The sequence below is a fragment of the Artibeus jamaicensis genome, unplaced genomic scaffold (genome assembly GCF_021234435.1).
Source record: "Artibeus jamaicensis isolate MK-2021 breed Jamaican fruit bat unplaced genomic scaffold, CSHL_Jam_final scaffold_916, whole genome shotgun sequence".
In the NCBI taxonomy this organism is placed as follows: domain Eukaryota; kingdom Metazoa; phylum Chordata; class Mammalia; order Chiroptera; family Phyllostomidae; genus Artibeus; species Artibeus jamaicensis.
The window spans coordinates 57,649,224-57,669,493 of record NW_026522059.1 but is presented as its reverse complement, the minus strand read 5'-3'; the positions used below and the strand labels follow the sequence as shown (position 1 = coordinate 57,669,493).

Here is a 20,270-nt window from a genome sequence, read left to right as displayed (position 1 = left end):
CTCCTCTCTCTCACACACACATACACACACACACAGAACATCTGGATACCCATTTTAGCATCAAGTAGGTCTGAAGACAATGTTATTGGAACAATAATAAAGTTCTAAGACATTTACTGGACTATAAGTGTGTTCCCAATAAGTTAGATGGCTGTGTGCTGTCTGATAATGTACTGCACTTGCATACCCACTGAGATGTGGTGGGGACACATGTCAAGAAATCAGGTCCCAGCATCATGCCAATCACAATGTTTGTTAAGTAGTTGGTCATGTTGCAGCTGACCTCACAGACTCGGGTCAGGCTTGAGTTTCTTCCTCAGGCCCTGGTGTGCAGTATAGACAGATCCTGGGTGGAAGTAAGGGTGAGGAGGGTGGATGTATAGGCAGAAGCTGTTCTTAAGATTTCTCACCAGCCCCTTACAATAGGACACATAACAGATAACTTCTGCTTTTCCCCATGGCAAAGGTAGGGGAGTTCACTCTCGGAAGCATTTTATACTGAAGTGTTTCACACTTCAGAATTATTATTAATTGCATTTTTGCCCTGAAAAATATAGGGACAAAAATTCATACAATGGTTTATCTATAAAAGTTCCATGTTGTTATGAAAGGTAAGAGCTCCTTCTTCCTTTCTGGTGCATAGTATTCCATTGTGTAAATTTATCACAGTTTATTGATCCACTCATTGACTGATGCCCACCTAGGCTACTTCTAGAACTTGGCAATTGTAAATTGTGCTGCTGTAAACATTGTGTTCATAGGTTCTTTTGCATTAGTGTTTCAGGATTCTTAGGGTATAAATCCAACAGTGAAATTGCTGAGTCAAAAAGCAATTCCATTTTTAGTTTCCTGAGGAAATTCCACACTGTTTTCCACAGAGACTGCACCAGTTTGCATTCCCACCAACACTGCAATAGGGTTCCCTTTTCTCCACAGTCTCACCAGGACTGGTTGTTTGTTGATTTGTTTATGATGGCCATTCTGACCATTGTGAAGTGGTATCTCACTGTGATTTTAATTTGCATCTCTCTGATGGCTAGTGATGCTGAGCATCCTTTCTTATGTCTCTGGGCCCTCTGTCTGTTCTCCCTGGAGAAGTGTCTACTCAGGTCTTTTGCCTGTTTTTTAATTGGATTGTTTGTCTTTCTGATGTGGAGTAATGCATGGAGCAGAAAGAAAAAGGAGTTCCTATCCTTCATGACAACATGGATGGAACTGGAAAGTATTATGCTAAGTGAAGTAAGCCAGTCAGCGAAAGACAAATACCATGTGATCTCACCTATAAGTGGAACCTAATTAAGAGAACAAACTGGCATACAAAACATAGACAAAGACATTGAAATTGACAATAAACTGACAGTAATCAGAAGAAAAGGGAAAGGGAAATCATGTGGGAAAGAAGGGAAAGGGATGTAAGTGCATGTGTATGAGGGACACATGGATGGAGCCAAGGGGAGTGGGATTGAGAGTGGGAGATGGGTGTGGGTGAGGCGGGGTAAAGTGGTGGTGGGAAAATGGAGACAACTGTATTTGAACATCAATTTAAAAAAGTAAAAAAAAAATCCAAGGTCTGCAGAAATGAGGAAAGAGAGTGTGCATGGGATTTGCATGCTGTGTGTTTCTCATAGGAAGTTCTCAACAAATCATAACTGTAATTGCCAGGATATCACACCTTGATGTCATACCATAGGTAAGTTATTTATTATCCATAAACATCAGTTTCCTTAAAAATGTCAAAAATAATAAAAAGAATAAAACTGACTTTATAATATGACAGAAAGAAAAATATGTTATTTTAAACAAAAGAATCTTACTCTTTTGAACCTTCCTTCTAATAGGGGAATGTCTCTTATAGAACATTGAGGAGAGAGAGGGACACCATTTCCAAGGACTCAATTATTTTAAATAAAAGGCTATAATGTCAATGCTTCTAGAAATGCTTTATGCCAATAAAGTGTGGAGAAACAAAGAAAGTGCTCCTTGTTTTAGAAAGTTCCTAAAAGCATTTCTGGATTTACAAAATAGACCTTGAAATAGTTTGGAGTAGAGAGTTAAAAGCTTAACATTTTTAATACCAGCTACTTCAGACCCTTGTGCTCCAGTATAAGACCAAAAACAAATTGATTTAACAGTAATCCTAGGAGGACACAGAAGATCCAAAAATAAGAACACTGCTATTCCAGCAAATAGTTTGTAACATCTTTATTCCTAACTCCTACCTTACCACAGTCCAGTGACTAATATCCCAACCTTCAAAGCCCTGTGAGAACCGTTTCCATATTCTCATTCTAGGACATTATTACTTCACACTGAACCTATCTTTGCTCAAGGAGTTTCATACCAACCCACTTTCCCTGCAAGGTGTTGTAAGAGAGATTTGACAAATTCTAAATGAGAAAAATGAAACAATTTTTTAAATGGACTATGACAGCCTTTTAAAGGAAGAGGAAATCTAAGAAATACGGAGTCCTTAATTAAACACACGGGGTGTCACTGGAAACCCACAAAGAAATTCCCAAGGTTGGAAAAAAGCAATGGAATTTTTTAATCAGCAAGCTAATAGTAAATATTTAATATACTTATTAAATATTTAGGCTTATAAGGTCAACCTACTCTGCTTATTCTAACTTTTGGGAAAGCTCAGCTTTGCAAGGGATCTCATGTTATTACTAATTTACTTCCTGGTGACCATGGTTAACAAAACTGTATGATACACTTGAATTGCTGAGAAGAGATCTTAAATGTTCTCAACACACACAAAATAGTAACTATTTGAGGTAATGGATATATTAAGTACTCTTATTTTGACAATCCTTTTACAGTATGTACATGTATCAAGTTATTACACTACACCTTAAGCATACAAAATGTTGTATGTCAATTATATCTCTATAAAACTGGGGAAAAACATCACTCCCTGTAGGGAGAACCAAGGATGTGATATTAGGGGGTTTTCCCAAGTTGGTGGTCCCATTACTCCAGCATCTTCTTCTGTCATCACCTCTCTTTCTCTGAGCCTGCATGTCTACCTCTGTTTCATAAGGACCATTATGATTATATTGGGCTCTCCCCCTGGATAATCCAGGAAAAAACTTCCCATCTTAAGATCTTTACTCATATCTCCAAAGCATCTTTTGCCATGTAAGGTAAAAAGAAGGAAATCTTGCCTTTTGTAACAGCCAGTCAGAAAGAGACAAGTACCATATAATTTCATTTATATGTGGAACCTAATGAAAAAATAAACAAACAAAATGGAAACAGACTCAGATACAGAGAATAGATTGATAGCTGTCAGAGAGGAGGGTTGTTGCAGGGCTGGGTGAAAAAGGTGAAGGGGCTAAGTAAAGAAAAAATGAAACTCATAGATGCAGACAAGAGTATGGTGGTTACAAAGGGAAAGGGGGCTGGAGGGAGGTAGAGGAGGATAAAGGTAGTAAAAATGATGACAAAAGGACACCTGACTTGAGGTAGTGAATTCACAAGACAATGTCTAGATGATGTATTATAGAATTGTACACTTGTAACCCATACTATTTATTAAACAATGTCACCCTAATAAATTCAATAAAAATTAGGGCATAGATATATTTAGGCTATTACTTTGCTTAATAAGAGGTGTCTTAATCATTACATAAATATAATAGGGCTGAGAAGTGCAAAAACCCATGAGAGGAGTGGCAGGTAGTGATATGTACACCTGTGTGCACACTCAGCAGGGTAAAGACAATAGAATTCTTGATGCTGGTCTTTACATTCAAGAGGCAGGGTGTAGTAGAAAGTGCCTGAAGTTGCAAAGATTGCTTTGAATTTAAATTCTACCACATTCTTTCTTTGTGGTACTGAGCAAAACATTTACCATCACTGAACAATAAGAGTAAACTTTTCTTAAGTGCAGCCATTGTACAGGTAAAGGCTTCCCCTGCACCCTCTCACTTATGCTTTATCACTCCTGTAAAGGCTGGCCCCATTGTAAAATGAAGAAGCTGAGAATCGAGATTAGTATCATTGGCCAAAGTTAGAGAAAATTTACCTAGTTAATAAATTGATTCTTGGTTTCTTTACTATTAAAATAAGAGCATGAATAATGCCTATCTTGTAAGCTTGTTGTGAGAATTAATGATTTGGGAACACCTTTTAAACTGTTATAAAATTAAATAGTGATAAAATATAGTATTTAAGTTCCGTGGGGATTAAATGAAGCAACACATGTAAGTTAGCCTAGTTGATGCCTGACTCATAGTGTAGTAGTACTTAAAAATATTATTTTACTATCCTCATACTTTTTTACATTCATTATAATTTTATTTTTTATTAAATATTTTATTTTTGTTCTATTACAGTTGTCCCAATTTCTTCTTATAGCCTAGGCCACCAACTTCCCTAGGATTCTCAGTGCAGAAGTAGCATCTTATCAGCTTCAAGTCTGCAGTCTTAACTATATGGCCATTCTGTGGGCATACTTTATTTTTCTACTGCTGCCTGGGCCCAAACATTGCCACTGGTCATCTATTGCAGTACAGAGGAAGGTGATTCTGGATCCATATACTATGGCTGAACTGAGACATGACAAGGAACCCCAATAAGGTTTGGAAAAAGAGCAGACATCAACATTTGTCATCATATAGAAAACGTTACTTATTTTGCCCTGAGGCCTCTATTTCTTCTCTTGATTTGACAGGAAGATGCTTTTTCTTCAGGAGTTACTCATTTCCTGGCCAATTGATATACTGGGGAAAGTGACAATAACATTTTTTAAAGCCTCTAGTTTATGCATTTTCTAACATCAGTCTTTCTCTTTTTTACATATTATATGCACATCTTATTTTTTTCTTTATTTAAAAAAAATTTTACTGTTGTTTAAGAAGAGTTGCCTCCATTTTCTCCCCCAAATTCCCTCTACCCCTCTCTACCTCCTACCCTAGATCCTATACCCTTTGGTTTTGTCCATGTGTCCTCTTTATATGTTCCTTGATGACCCTTCCCCTATATCCCCACATTATCCCTCTCACCCCTCCCCTCTGGTCATTATCTGTTTGTTCCTTATTTCAATGTTTCTGGTTATATTTGGATTGCTTGTTTGTTTTGTTGATCAGGTTCCAGTTACATGTGATATCACATGGTATTTGTCTTTCACTGCCTGGTTTAGTTCACTTAGCATGATACTCTCCAGTTCTATCTATGCTGTTGCAAAGGGTAGGATCTACTTCTTTCTTTCTGCTGCATAGAATTCCATTGTGTAAATCTACCATAGTTTTTCTATCCATAATTTACTGGACAGGGGGCACTTAGGTTGCTTCCAGCACTTGGGTATTGTAAATTGTGTTGCTATAAACATTGGGGTGCATAGATTCTTTTGAATCAGTGTTTCAAAATTCTTAGGATATAGTATTAGCAGTGGTATTGCCAAGTAAAAAGGAAGTTTCATTTTTACTTTTCTGAGGAAATTCCGTATTGCTTTCCACAATGGCTACACCAGTCTGCATACCCACTAACAGTGCACTAGGGTTCCCTTTTCTCCACAATCTCACCAGGACTGTTTGTTTATTTGTTTATGATGGCCATTCTGACCATTGTGAAGTGATATCTCATTGTGGTTTTAATTTGTATCTCTCTGATGGCTAGTGATGCTGAGCATCCTTTCTTATGTTTCTGGGCCCTCTGTATGTCTTCCTTGGAGAAGTATCTGTTCAGGTCTGCTTGTTTTTTTTAATTGGGTGGTTTGTTTTCTTGGAGTAGAGTCTTGTGTGTTCTTTATATATTTTGGAGATCAAACCCTTGTCTGAGGTATCATTGGCAAATATGTTTTTCCATATGGTTGGTTCCCTTTTCATTTGCTCATATTTTCCTTAGCTTTACAGAAACTTTTTATTTTGATGAAGTCTCATTTCTTTATTCTTTCCTTTATGACCCTTCTTCTAGAGAACATATCAGTGGAAATACTGCTACATGGAATATCTGAGATTTTTCTGTGTATGTTCCCCTCTAGGACTTTTATGGCATTGTCACTTATATTTAAGTCTTCTATCCACCTTGAGTTTATTTTTGTGTATGGTGGAAGTTGGTACCCAAGTTTCATTTTTTTGCATGTAGCTGTCCCAACACCATTTTTTGAAGAGACTCATTTTTCTCCATTTTATGCTTCTGCTTCCTTTGTTGAACCCATAGAGACATGGGTTTATTTCTAGGCTTTTGATTCTGTTCCACTGATCGATGTATCTGTTATTATGCCAGTACCACACTGTTTTGATTATCATGGCCTTGTAATATAGTTTGATATCAGGTATTTTGATCCCTCCAACTTTGTTCTTCTTTCTTAAAATTGCTGTGGCTATTTGAGGTTGTTAATGGTTCCATATAAATTTTTGAAATGTTTGTTTTGTATCTGTGAAATATGTCATTGGTATTTTAATAGGGATTGCATTGAATCTATAAATTGTTTTGGGTAGTATGTCATTTTGATGATGTTAATTCTTCTAATCCATGAACACAGTATATGTTTCCATTTATTTGTGTCTCCCTTAATTTCTTTCTTCAGTGTTGTATAGTTTTTTGAGTTAAAGGACTTTTACCTCTGTGGTTAGATTTATTCCTAGGTACTTCCTTTTTATTCCTGCTACAGCAAATGGGATTTTTTTCCTGATTTCTGTTTCTGATATTTCATTGTTGGTGTAAAAAAATGCCTTTGATTTCTAAATATTGACTTTGTATCCTGCTGCTTTGCCAAACTCACTTAAGTTGAATGTTTTTTTTATGGAGTCTATAGGGTTTTCTATGCACACTATCATGTCATCTGCAAACAGTGACAGTTTTACTTCCTCCTTTCTAATTTGGATACCTTTTTACTTCTTTTCCTTGTCTGATCAGTGTGGCTAGGACTGCCAATACTATGTTGAATAGAAGTGGTGAAAGCAGACGTCCTTGTCCTGTTCCTGACCTTAGTGGAAAAGCTTTTAGTTTTTGCCCATTGAGTATGATGTTGACTGTACGTTTCTCATATATGCCCTTTATTGAGGAATAAATACTTCCACTTTGCTAAGTGTTTTTTATCATAAATGGGTGCCCAAACTTTTCAAATGCTTTTTCCTCATCTATTGATATGATCATGTGATTTTTGTCTTTCCTTTTGTTTGTGTGATGTATTACATTTATTGATTTGTGAAAACTGTATCATTCTTGCATCCCTGGCATCAATCCCACTTGACATGGTGTTTGACCTTTTTAATGTATTGCTGTTTTAATGGATGCTGTTTGCCAATACTTTGTTGAGGATTTTAGCGTCTATGTTCATCAGCAATATTGGCCTATAGTTTTCTCTCTTTGTTGTAATTTTATCTGGTTTTGGGATTAAGATGATGCTGGCTTCATGAAAGGAGTTTGAGAGTATTCTCTCTTCTTGGATATTTTGGAGTAGTTTGAGAAGGATAGGGGTTAGATCTTCTTTAAATGTTTAAAAATTTTTCTATGAAATTGTCTGCTCCAGGGCTTTTGTGTGATGGGAGCTTTTTGGTTACTGCTTCAATTTCATCAGCTGTTATCAGTCTGTTCAGGCTTTTTGCTTTTTCATTCCGTTTTGGAAGGTTATATTTTTCTAGAAATGCATCCATTTCACCCAGGTTTTCGAATTTCTTGGCATATACTTGTTCATAGTAATTTCTTACAATCCTTTGCATCTTTGTGATATCAGTTGTAATCTCTTGTCTTTCATTTCCGATTTTATTTATTTGGGTCCTCTCTTTTTCTTGATGAGTCTGCTGAAAGGCTTGTTGACTTTGCTTATGTTTTCAAAATACCAGCTCCTGGATATATCAATCTTTAAATTGTTCTTTTAGTGTTTATGCCATTTAATTCTGCTCTGATGTTGATTATTTCCTTCCTTCTCTTTACTCTGGGCTGTCCTTTTTTTTTGTTCCCCCAGTTTTTGTAAATGTAGGGTTAGGTTGTTTATTTGAAATGTTCTATCTTTTTTAGATAGGCCCGTATCACCATGAACTTCATGCTCAGGACTGCCTTCTCTATGTCCCATGAGTTTTGGACTAGTGTGAGTTCATTTTCATTTGTTTCCAGAAACTTTTTGATTTCTTCCTTGATCTCATTCTTAACGCATTCATTGTTTAATAACATGTTATTCAATGTCCATGAGTTTGAGTGTTTTTGAGTTTTTTCCTTATGGTTGGTTTCTAATTTCAAGCCCCTGAGGTCTGAGAAGATGTTTAATATGATTTCAATTTTCTTGAATTTGTTGAGGCTTGTTTTGTGTTCTGTCATGTGCCACAATCTTTGAAAATGTTCCATGTGCATTTGAAAAGAATGTGTATTTCGCTTTCAGTATGAAAGATTCTATAGATATCTGTTAAGTCCATTTGATCTAGGACATGGTTCAATCCTGCAATATCCTTGTTGTTGATAATTTGAAGATCTACTCATTTTTGACAGTGGGATGTTAAAATCCCCTAGCATAAATGTGTTGCTGTCTATATCTTTCTCGAAGTCATCCAAGATTTTCCTTATATTTTTGGTGCTCCTATGTTGGGTGCATGTATATTTATAATATTTATGTTTTCTTCATAATTCTTCCCTTGAGTAGTATGAAGTGTCCTTCTGGGTCTCTTTTTATGGCCTTTGTTTTGAAGTCTATTTTGTCTGATATAAATATTGCCTCACCAGCTTTTTTTCCTGCCCATTTGCTTGGCATATTTTTTCCAATCCTTATTTCTCCATTTGTGTATGTCTTTTTTTGTGAGGTGTGTCTTGTAGGCAGCATATGTGCAGGCTATGTTTTCTTGCTCATTCAACTACACTATAGCTTCTAATTGGAGCATTCAATCAATTAACATTTGAGGATAATATAGATAGGTACTTATTTTTTCTTTCCCCTTTGTACCTGCTGTGTTTCTCTCTCTCTCTCACTCTTTTTTCTTCTTCTTCTAAGTGGCTCTGAAAAGAGCCTTTGTGGGTAAGAGTCAAGTGGCTTTTTTGCATGACTATTTGGAGCTGGTGTACTTGATAATGGCCTTGGTGCCCTCGGACATGGCATGCTTGGCCAGCTCCCTGGGCAGCAGCAGGCACATGGCCATCTGGGTCTCCTTCATGTGATGGTCAAGTGCTTGTTGTAACGCACCAGGCATGATGCCTTGCCCATGATGCATTCAAAGATGTCATTGAGGAAGGAGTTCATGATGCTTATGGCTTTGGAAGAGATGCTGGTATCTGAGTGCACCTTGTGCTGCATGAGCACCTTGTACATGAATATTGGGTAGCTTCCTTGCTGCTGCAATTGTGCTTCTCGATGTCCATCTTCTGGGCCTTGGTCACCACTTTCTTGGAGCCCTTCTTCAAGCTGGGTTTGGACTTGGTGGGCTCAGGCACGGTGCAGTTTTCTGATAGAAAACCAGCAGAGTTCTCTAACACCAGTCTTAATCCTGAGATTTTAGTTATTTAAACCAATAATTTCACTTTTAAAGTCAGTCTGAATTGCTTTTTCTTCCATTTCCTTCTCTTTTTTGTTTTATTTATTTATTTTTATTATTGTTCTTAAAGTCTAATCATCTCATTAAAAGAGATTCTGAACTGGTCTGTATAACATTTCCTTTGGTAATTAAATGTCACACTCTTCAACAGTCCAGGATCTAGTGTGTGTTCTCAAACCTAAACTTTGCAAGGGCCTACCATTCTAACACTGGAATACCTCCAAACATGATGCCTCAATATACATAAAGTATAGGCAAAGGCAACAATTTTGTTTCAAGTACTACCCAGAGTCAATTCAGCACTCATCACTCTCCCAGCCCATGGCTTTGGGCTCTTTTCTTTCTCAAATCCTCATACCTTTGCTCTCTAAATCTGCTTTTGATTGCTAACTTATCAGTCTTCCTCTCCTTGTCTTAGCTCAATTTTTAACTGTGCACATGTTCGTGGAGTGTCTGTACAGAAACTCCTTCTTCTGCTTTGATGTAGCTAATGTGCAGTCTCTTTATCGCCCTAACTACCAACAAGAAACCCTTCCTGGAGGGAGTTTCTTCACTGAATCTTATTAGGTGTGTCACCTTTCCTATGGAAGGATTTCATTATTAACTTAGAAACAAGCAATTTCATTATGTTAAGAAAACTTAGTGATGGCCATATACATTTATCTTAGTGCACAGGAATCTAAAAATTCAGAGCAGTTGTGTAGCTTGCATATATCACAAAATTAATTATAGATATCGCAAATCATGATTAAATGTGGTTTGATTGTACTTAAAATGTTTCTTATGTCCTGTAATAACAATATATGAGTAAACAACCATACAACTGTAAAGCACTAATCAGGGACAAGGAACTTCTCTGCCTTGTACCTACCTGAGAGTGAATGATGATTAAATTGTCACTAAAACTGGAAGTTCTTTTTCTGGTAACAGTTTCTTTCTTTTCCTAGGGTGTTCACCACCCCAAGTCAAGTCTCTGCCCATCACCATTTATCCCCCTTTACCTTCTTCTACCTCCCCTTACCCACCTCCCTTCATCAGTCTCCACACTGTTGTCCATCCCTTGTCTGCTTCCTTCCCTTAACAGCCACATTTACTGACATAGCTACGTAGTCTATCCAGTCTTTTCACCACCTGCTTACTTCTCAACACTTTTTATTGGCTTATGACTCTATCACTCCAAGGACTTCATCTTCTCACTGAATCACCAATGACTTCTGTATTGGTAAAGATTATTGAAACATATTTTTATGAAAATCATGAGAACTCTGAAGCTATTTATACAGTTGATTGAACCTTCTGGGATACTGTACTGTTTTGGTTCCCCCCTCTATTTCTGACATGTCCTCTAAGTCACCTTTGTGGCTAATGCAGATCCATGGTACCTGAACCACCGTTCCTGTTTTTATAAAATGGCAACCACCCCACTTATTTTCCAGTATTGTAGTAAAAAATAAAGGAGACATTATACAGGAAAGGCCTACCACAAAATCATAGAATACAATAGATCCTCAAATATCATTAAAATTTTTAAGTAAAAACAAAAATGTATTATTATATTATATAATGTCTTAACTGGCAATTCTGTTCATTCCTCAAACAAACTCTTAACCTAGAGACAGCTATTCTCTATAATTAATAGAATTATATAGCTCAAGTTACTTTGATCAATTCAACCATTTCAGAACAAATCAATGATATGCCTTTCTAATCATAAAAACTGAAATTAAGGGGCAGGACAAAAGTTCTTCAAAGAGTAAGTTCTTATATAAACTTAAAGTATGGTTTATAAAATTGATGTAAATAACATTTTTAGTTTTGAAAAATATAGATAAGACCTAATTTTTGACTGAGGAGTCCACAGTTTTTCACTTCTCTTCCTTTGATAACACATGGTGCCTTTACAGGCCAAGGTAGGATAATTGACTCTAGCTTATATAGTTATAGACCATAACCCCCCTTTATCCTGGAGGATAATTATAATAATATAATGTGTGGCAATAAATTGTCCCCATTCTTGGCATTAATGTCCCTGGATCATTCCCTTCCCTTAATTTTGGGAAGGAACTGTGACTTACTTCTAACCAAAAAGATATGGCAAGGTTGATGGGAAGTCATTTCCATTGTTACATTACATAAGATTATAACTTTCATCTTGCTAGAAAACTCTTTGTTGACTTTCTTCTTTGCTGGCTTTGATGATGTAAACCACCATATTACAAGATATGGTAAGGAAACAAGTGTGGCCTTCTTCACATAGACAGCAAAATTCTTCATTCCTAAAAAGTTCAAGGAAGTGATTCCAGTCAACAACCCTGTGGGCTTCATAGCTGACATCCTTCTCCAGCTATGTCAAGGGACAGCACAGCTCTGGCAGACGCCTGGGTTGTGCAGCCTTGTGGAGGACCCTGAACCAGAAGATCCTGCTAAGCTACACCTGGATTCTTGACCCACCAAACTGAAATAATAAATCTGTATTTAATCTGCTAAATTTGCGGTAATATAAACACCATGTGATCCAATCAAAGCTCTCCTTGAAAATATATGCATAGGAGAAAGGTAAAGTTCTTTTTCTGTGGCGTTGGAAAACTTTGCATTTCTGTACCCACCACATGATCTGAATGTTTATTTATAATGGAAAATATTAAATCTCACATTAAAGTGTAGAAGAGACCATGAAAGAGATGAAATGAAAAGGATAGAGGGGAAAATATCCAGTAGATCTAAAACCAAGTATCTCCTCCTGATACCATGATTCTTCCAGCATATTTTATTGTTGATTCTGTGACAAACCTCTCCAGCATTTTTCCCAGTTTTATAAGTTAACAGATTATTATATTGCTTAAGTTAGTTTGAATTTAAATTGAATTTCTGTCATGTGAAACCAAAATATGACTAAAAAGTATGAAGAAACTAATGAAAACATAATAGAATGATATTCTTCCAAATTTTGTAAATCCTCAAAGTTAGTGCATAAACATGAAGTGAGAAATTAGTATTACTGCTCCCTTAAGAACAGCTACAGTGTAAGTATTTCTACCACTTATAGCTATTGAATGTTATCTAACTTCTCTATACTTCTTTTTCCCTTTGAAAATGGAGATAATATACTTGATAGCATTATTATGACAAGAAAATTAGTACATGTCAATGTCAGACAAAAAACAAAAACTCAATAAATATTAGCTGCTATTAATGTTTTTGTCATTACTACCACTAAGAATGCAAAATAGGGTTTCTCTCCACTGGAGGCACAGCATTTGCTGAAAAGTAAGGCCTTAGTATGGAAACTGGTTAACCCTGTAATGTCTATTACGCTTTCATCCTTTGTTATAAGTTGTGAGAAAATAACAAGAAGATTTTTCACTGGACCAGAGACTCAGATCAGAGTAAAGGGGATTCTTTAAGTAAAAATTTGCATGTTTAACAAGCACGGTTTCCTGTAGAGAGGACCTCAATATAATGCTCCTTTAGGTTAGGAGTAGAATCTAATATATTGCAAATATACAAACTTAACTATTGAATAGTTTCACTAGCTTCAATAAAACTTTCCTCAGTGAATAGTTTTTTTTTCAGATGTGTTTAATAAGTCAAAGAATTAAGGAGAGATGGAAGAAAGGGTGAAAGAAGAAAGTGAGGGAAGAGAGAGGTGCATTTTTTTAATTTAAATTACTTTATTGTCGTTCAATTATGGTTGTCTATATTTTCTCCCAACCCCCTCCAAGCCCACCTTCCCCCTTGATTTTGTCCATGTGAGTTGTTCCTGAAAACCCTTCTCCCCACTGTCCCCTCCAGAGGGGAGGTGGGATACATTTTTATTGCCAAACATCATTCAAAAATATTTATGTATTCACAAAAACTCTACTCTCTTTGACATGAGTGTGACTTCCATCAACTAAATCTGCCCTACTACCCCTGTTTAAAAGAAGAACTCCATTGATATAATAACTAATTGTTTATATTAAAACCAATCAAGTAAAAATTTTGCAAAAATTAATTCAGAAGGAAATGCTAACTATTTTATTTTAGTTGGCCAGCATGACCCTAATATCAAAACCTCATAAAGAAATTACCAAATATATTTATATACAGATATATTTAAAAATAGAGTATTATAGATCACTCCCTCATAAATATAGAAAAATTAAAATATTATCAAAATAATTTCAAAATATATAAAAATTTAATACATCATCACTAGGCAAGATTTATCTTGAAGTTTCAGAGTGGTTTATTTTTTTAACATTTTATTTATTTATTTTTAGAAAGGGGGATGGGAAGAAGAAAGAGTGGGAGAAAAACATCAATGTGTGGTTGCCTCTCATGTGTCCCCTTCTCAGGACCTAGCCTGCAACCCAGGCATGTGCCCTGACTGGGAATTGAACTGGTGACCCTTTGCTTCACAGGCCCATGCTCAATCCACTGAGCCACACCAGCCAGGCAGAGTGGTTTAATTTTTAAACATTTTATTATGTTTATTGGAATTGCATTGGTTAATAAAATTATAAAAATGAATCAATGAAATTCAAGGTATTAATCAAAAAAGAAAAATGCAAAGGTGTACATATTTTTGTTTGATATAATTTAATTTGCATACATATTTGGTATAGCCCCAAATGTTTAGAGATTGCTTCACTTTCATAACTTTTCTCAGCCTCCTGAAATACATACTTCATAGTATTCTTATGAAAAGTAAGTTTTCCTGTAATTTGGGAGAGAACTTAATCTTAGAAAATAAAATATGAATTTTATGTCCCAGATAAACAAAACAAAACCATATGATCATTTTAGTAGATTCAAAGTTAACAATTCAATACCCATTTATGATAAAAAATTATCTACAAATTGAAAACAGGAGGGAGTTTTTTTATTCCAATAAATGATATCTATGAAAAATTCTATAAATTATGTCACATACTGTTGAAATAATCAACACTTTTTTTTTAATTTGGAAAAAGACCGTACCGCTGCTCTCCTCTCTATACGTGTGTTCAGAGCACTGATATATAACAGCAGAGGCCCTAACAATGTTTCCACACAATACATTTTTTTGTAAAGTGTGCAAAACCAAGATATTTTAACTGCATTTAATTAAGAACACTGTCTCTTCCCAGTCTGTCTTCATCAGACTTTTTTGGTTTGGTTGTGGTTATATTTTTTAAATTCTCCTAATAGGATTTTGAGTTAGAAAGACACTTAGTCAGGGTTTAGTGGAACATAAGTGAAAGAAGCTTACTTGGGGTTTCCCAAAGTTGACAACAATTATAAGATTTTCTACAAAATTATTAATGATGATTTGTAAGCCCAAGTAAGCTTTTCTAAATTATCAAGAATAATTTTTTAAAATTGTTCCACCCACCAAGGTAAAAAATAATAAAATTATATATTTTCTACTCTACTGAATCAATATTATAAAATAACTTTTTAAAAATTATTTTTCAGCTACAGTATTCTGTCTTTTACTCCCATCCCAGCCCACCCCCCATGCTCCCCACCTCCCTCCCATTTCCACCCCCCTTAGTTGTTGTCCATGTGTCCTTTATACTAGTTCCTGTAAATCCTTCCCCCCTTTTTCCCCTGAAATTCCCTCTCTTCTCTCCTCTGGTCACTGTCCCCCTGTTCTCTATTTCAGTGTCTTTGGTATTATTTTGCTTGCTTGTTTGTTTTGTTGTTTAGTTTCCTGTTAAAGATGAGATCACATTGTATTTGTCTTTCACCGCCTGGCCTATTTCACTCAGCATAATGCTTTCCAGTTCCATCCATGGTGTTGCAAAGGGTAGGAGCTCCTTCTTTCTCTCTGCAGCATAGAATTCCATTGTGTATATGTACCACAATTTTGTGATCCATTCATTTACTGACGGGCATCTAGGTTGCTTCCAGCTCTTGGCTATTATAAATTGTGCTGCTATGAACATTGGGGTGCATAGGTTCTTTTGGATTGGTGTTTTAGGGTTCTTAGGATATAATCCCAGCAGTGGAATTGGAGGACATATGGAGGATCCAAAGACACATGAAAAGATGCTCAATATTGCTAGCAATCAAAGATGTGCAAATTAAAACCACAATGAGATACCACTTTACACCAGTCAGAATGGCTATCATAAACAAAGCAACAATCAACAAATGTTGGAGAGGTTGTGGGGAAAAGGGGACCTTAGTTCACTGTTGGTGAGATTGCAGACTGGTACAATCATTATGGAAAACAGTATGGAATTTTCTCAGAAAACTAAAATAACTTTTATATAGAGGCTATCAAAGTGTATTCAGCTAAAAGTATAAGAAAAATATTATAGAGGTGTGTTATGTAATTAATTAATAAAATGTTATATTTTAGATATTGTAATGTTTGGAGCATGAATAAGCTTTTGCCTTTATTTTAATATAATTTTCATTTTAAATAAGACAGTTGCTCTTATATTTAATTCAGCAGCCATATTTTTGTATACCTTATCTTATAGAGAGAACCCAAATAGAAGATGCTTGAAGCTTCACAAAGCCAAAGTATACCCCTGCCTGGGTGGTATACATAAAAATACTCAGTAATTATTAGTTGTTTTTTAAAGATTTTATTTATTTAGTTTTGGAAAGAGGGGAAAGGAAGGAAAAAGAGAGGGAGAGAACTATCAATGTGGGTTGCCTCTTGTGAGCCCCTCACCAGGCACCTGGCCTGCAACCCAGGCATGTACCCTGACTGAGAATCAAACTGGCGACCCTTTGGTTCATAGCCCACAGTCAGTCCACTGAGCTACACCAGCCATGGCTGGCAAAGTATTTTTAAAGAATAAATTAACTGTTAATATTTCTGTACTTTGTATTCAGGACACTCTATTTCATGTTTTTACATACAGAAGAATTATGTGGAAGCCATTAACTACTGAAACAACAGGGATTTTCCTTTTCCCAAAATCAGTACCTCACAAAGTAATTCTGCTGTAAAAGATTTAGGTCAAAGATGAAGTAACCCTATTAGAAGATCTAAAGAAAAAAAAAGAGAAAATATCCAGAGGTTTTCTGCTTCTTTGGGTGGCAGAGTTAAGACTACAGTGTTCAAATTTTCCTTCACATGTTATTAACCAACAGTAAATTTTTACTTCAAAAAAGTAATGCAATATATATGAAAATGACAAAAGAATCACCATGGTGTAGTGATAACTATAAAAGTAAATGGAATAGTAAAAATAAGATAAACAGTTCTATCTATATTATTTATTTTCCTACCTTTTGGCCAAAAATACCTATAACTTACTAGGCTCTGAAATAGACTTGCTCCCCAAAAATTCTTACTTACCCATATCAGATAAAATATATTTCCATTTCTTGTCACCAAGTCACTCTCTCTGAACTAGCTGCTGGCACTTACTCCAACTAATATTTTTCTTTTTGCCTTATTGTTGACATTAAGATTTTATTATCTCTCATTATGAAACGAAATGTAAAATGGTCATTATGTAAGAGTGTAGAGTCATAATCCAGTAATCCAGTACTCCTCCACTATCTTGGTGGGGCAAGAAAGTTACAAGGCAGAGGTCATAATTGGAATTGTTAACTGACCAGCCTGATCAAAGGGATCCCAAACTTGGCTACAGCACATGTATAAGCCAAGATACAAGAATCATGGTATAAAAATGATCAGGAACTCTGTGCAAGAATGAATCACACATAAGAGAAGCTTCAGTCCCCAGTAAAAACTAATTTGACTTAATTCAACTAGTCCAAGACCAGATACTTTATTTCATCAAAGGTCAATTCAAGAATCAGAAAAATAATTTATCTAATTTGATAACTGCCTTTTGTTCTAAATACCTAATATTTCAGGGTGTCAGATTCATGCCTGTACCTCTGTCCACTGGAAGTAATTAATAAATACTTGTGTAATAAATGAGATCCAGTGACTTTGCTTTCCTTATAAAAACCTTAATCACAGAGTTGCATTAACATGTTTCTGAAAAATTGGGAAGAATAACAAATCTCAAAGCATCTGGTCCAATATTCACATTATGATAGACATGCAATGGGCATTTCAGAGTTTAAGAAACAGTAGCTTATTTCTTCCAGCTTTATAAGATATAATTGGTATATAAAACACTGAATATAATAAATGTATACAACTGGTGAGTTTGGACATGTATACACTCAGCTTACCATCACCACAATCCAGGTAATAAATTTATCCATCACCTTCAAAAGTTTCCTTGTATCTCTTCGGAGTTTTTTGTTTGGCTGGCTGTCTTTTATACACAACTTGAGATCTACCCTGTAGATTTTTTTTAATCACAGGGTAGTTAAAATATTCTATTTTAACTATAGGCACTATATTGTACGGCAGATCTCTGGAGTCTATTCATAACTGCAGTTTGACACACATTGAACCATTCCCCATACCCTCCTACTCCATCCTTGCTAATCACCATTCTATTGCCTACTTCTAAACTTTGACTATTTTAGACAGCTCGTATAAAAGGAAACTTGCAGTATTTGTTCTGTGATTGACTTAATTTACTTCACATATGTCTCCCAGGTCCATCAATAGATAAATGAATAAAGAAAATATGGTACATACATACAGTAAAATATTATTCAGCATTTAAATAGAAAAATTCTACTATTTGCCACAACATGGATGGACCTGTAAGAATACATATTTAAATGTTTAAAAAATTCCTGAATAACATGAACCTACTCACATCTTAAATATCAAGTAAACTAAGACTTAAATGAGAGTCCTAATAAATTCAAGAAGCATGCTTTTAATTCTAAACAATCAGAAGAAAAAACTAGTTTAACACATGACTACAGAGAATATTTTGGAAAAACTGGATCTCTTGCTCTCACTCTTGCCATTGATCTCTCCCTCTCCTTTCTTTTCTACAGCATCATCTGATTATGAATACCATTAACTTTTTGTCCAAATCTCTAATGCAAAGTAAGAGTGAACAAAATAAGTAAGTTAACATATTAATAATTGAATGAAGAAAAGAATACTAGGAATTCTACCTGAGAAACTATAATGTAGAATTTTTCTATAATGAATGAATAATAGAAACAGACCTAATGAATATTAGAGATAATATTTTGTTTCAATATCAACTCTTATTAACAGTTATAATTGGTTGAGAATGTAACATTTGGTCAAAACTTGTAAAATGCAATCCAAATTTAGTGTTTTAAATAAAGCAACAAGCAAAATTAAAAATATAAAACAACCTCTTTAAAATATATTTCATAAATAATTTAAAAGTTCTAAGTGAAAAGAGAAACTATTTCATTCAATATTAAAACTTATTTGTGGCATAATGTTTAACTTCTCACTATTTAAAATGGTCAGTGAAGAGTTTATGAAAAGTCATACATATGCAGACTCTTTAAAATTCATTTAAAAATATAATTTGAAATATAGTTTCTAATTTGACAGTATGAAAATATAATGAACTGAAATACTTCTTATAACCTACTGGTAAAAAATATTTTGAATTACTTTTATCCTTCAATAAATTAGCAAACTGGAATTTAATTCAAGCTTGAGAGTCATAATTATTTCCATAAAAGAAGACACTCATCTCTAAACCAAAAGCTATGTATGGGGTTTTGGTTGACAATACAAAAGCTTAAAGATATCCATTAAGTTATCTTTATATGTGAAACCTAAACTTAAGAGGTTTTTGCTAGCCTTCTAAAATTTTGAATTAAGACTTTTTCATTTAAAAATTTAAAGTTACAGGAATTTGTGTCTAAAATAATTCTCTGGAATAAAGTTTGGAAACCAGATTTAGCTGCTAAGTAAAAAGGAAAATATGTTCTATTTTGCCAAATGAAATAGAAATGGTTATTTAAAAACAAAAGTTAAGGTTTGAAAGTTTTCTTTCCTAATTAAACATTTGAATATGCCTCAAACCAAACCTCCAAATCTTGAATGTATTATACATATAAAATTTGCATTTATTAGAATATATCAAACATTGTTCCTATTGTGATCATTTTTAATTCTAAATAATATTTTACTTCAGTACATCTTAAATTTTTTAAATTTTTTTGTTTTAATATAGAAATAGTACATTTTTCTAGCTCCTCTTTGAAATATGTTTCTTATGTCCTGAGATACATTAACAAACTTTTCTTGAAAAGTGTACATCTTTTATCAATATGAATATTGTAGCCCATATATTCTTCTAATGTTAATATTTACCCCAAAATACTGACAATGTTTTATTGTAAAGATCAAGTGTAATCATATACTTTTGTTTGAACTTAATTTTTCCTGTACTCCTGCATTTCAGCCTAATGAGCTATATATAGATGTGCCAAAAAACATTCACTTAAGAATGGTCCTGCGTTCTGAAATGGGAAGACCATGCAAGATAGGTTTAATTTGTTTAGTCTAGTGCTTGCTGTGCTGTGAAAGTTACACTAATTTTTTGCTAGATTTTTACAATTTTTTGAGTTAATCTTTATAAAAATTGTTTTAGTAATATGGCTTTGAGGGGATGGGAAATATAGGTCATTGGCTATAAGGTGTAAAACTTGAAGAATGTTTTTCTCTTATTAAAGAAATGCTTGCTTAAAAACAAATGAGAGTTACAATATAGAGCCATCTGAGAATGTCCCTTCTACTCTAAGGAAAAATGTACATAGTCACCAAAATCATAATTCGGGGGGTCCTATTAGAGACCTAAGGTCACAAATCAATCAAGTGATTGGAATTCCAAAGCATGACAAGTACTTCCATGAGGGAAAGGAAGAGAAGTCAAACGTGAAAGTAAGAAGAAAAATCTACGTTTAAACAGTTTCTTAAAGGCTGAGTGTTGGCAC

At 34.7% G+C, this 20,270-nt stretch overlaps 1 pseudogene; it reads right to left on the bottom strand.

The window, feature by feature from the left end:
* Positions 1 to 8,981: 8,981 nt before the first annotated feature.
* On the bottom strand, positions 8,982 to 9,695 carry LOC119056755 (histone H2B type 1-M-like; annotated as a pseudogene).
* Positions 9,696 to 20,270: the final 10,575 nt, after the last annotated feature.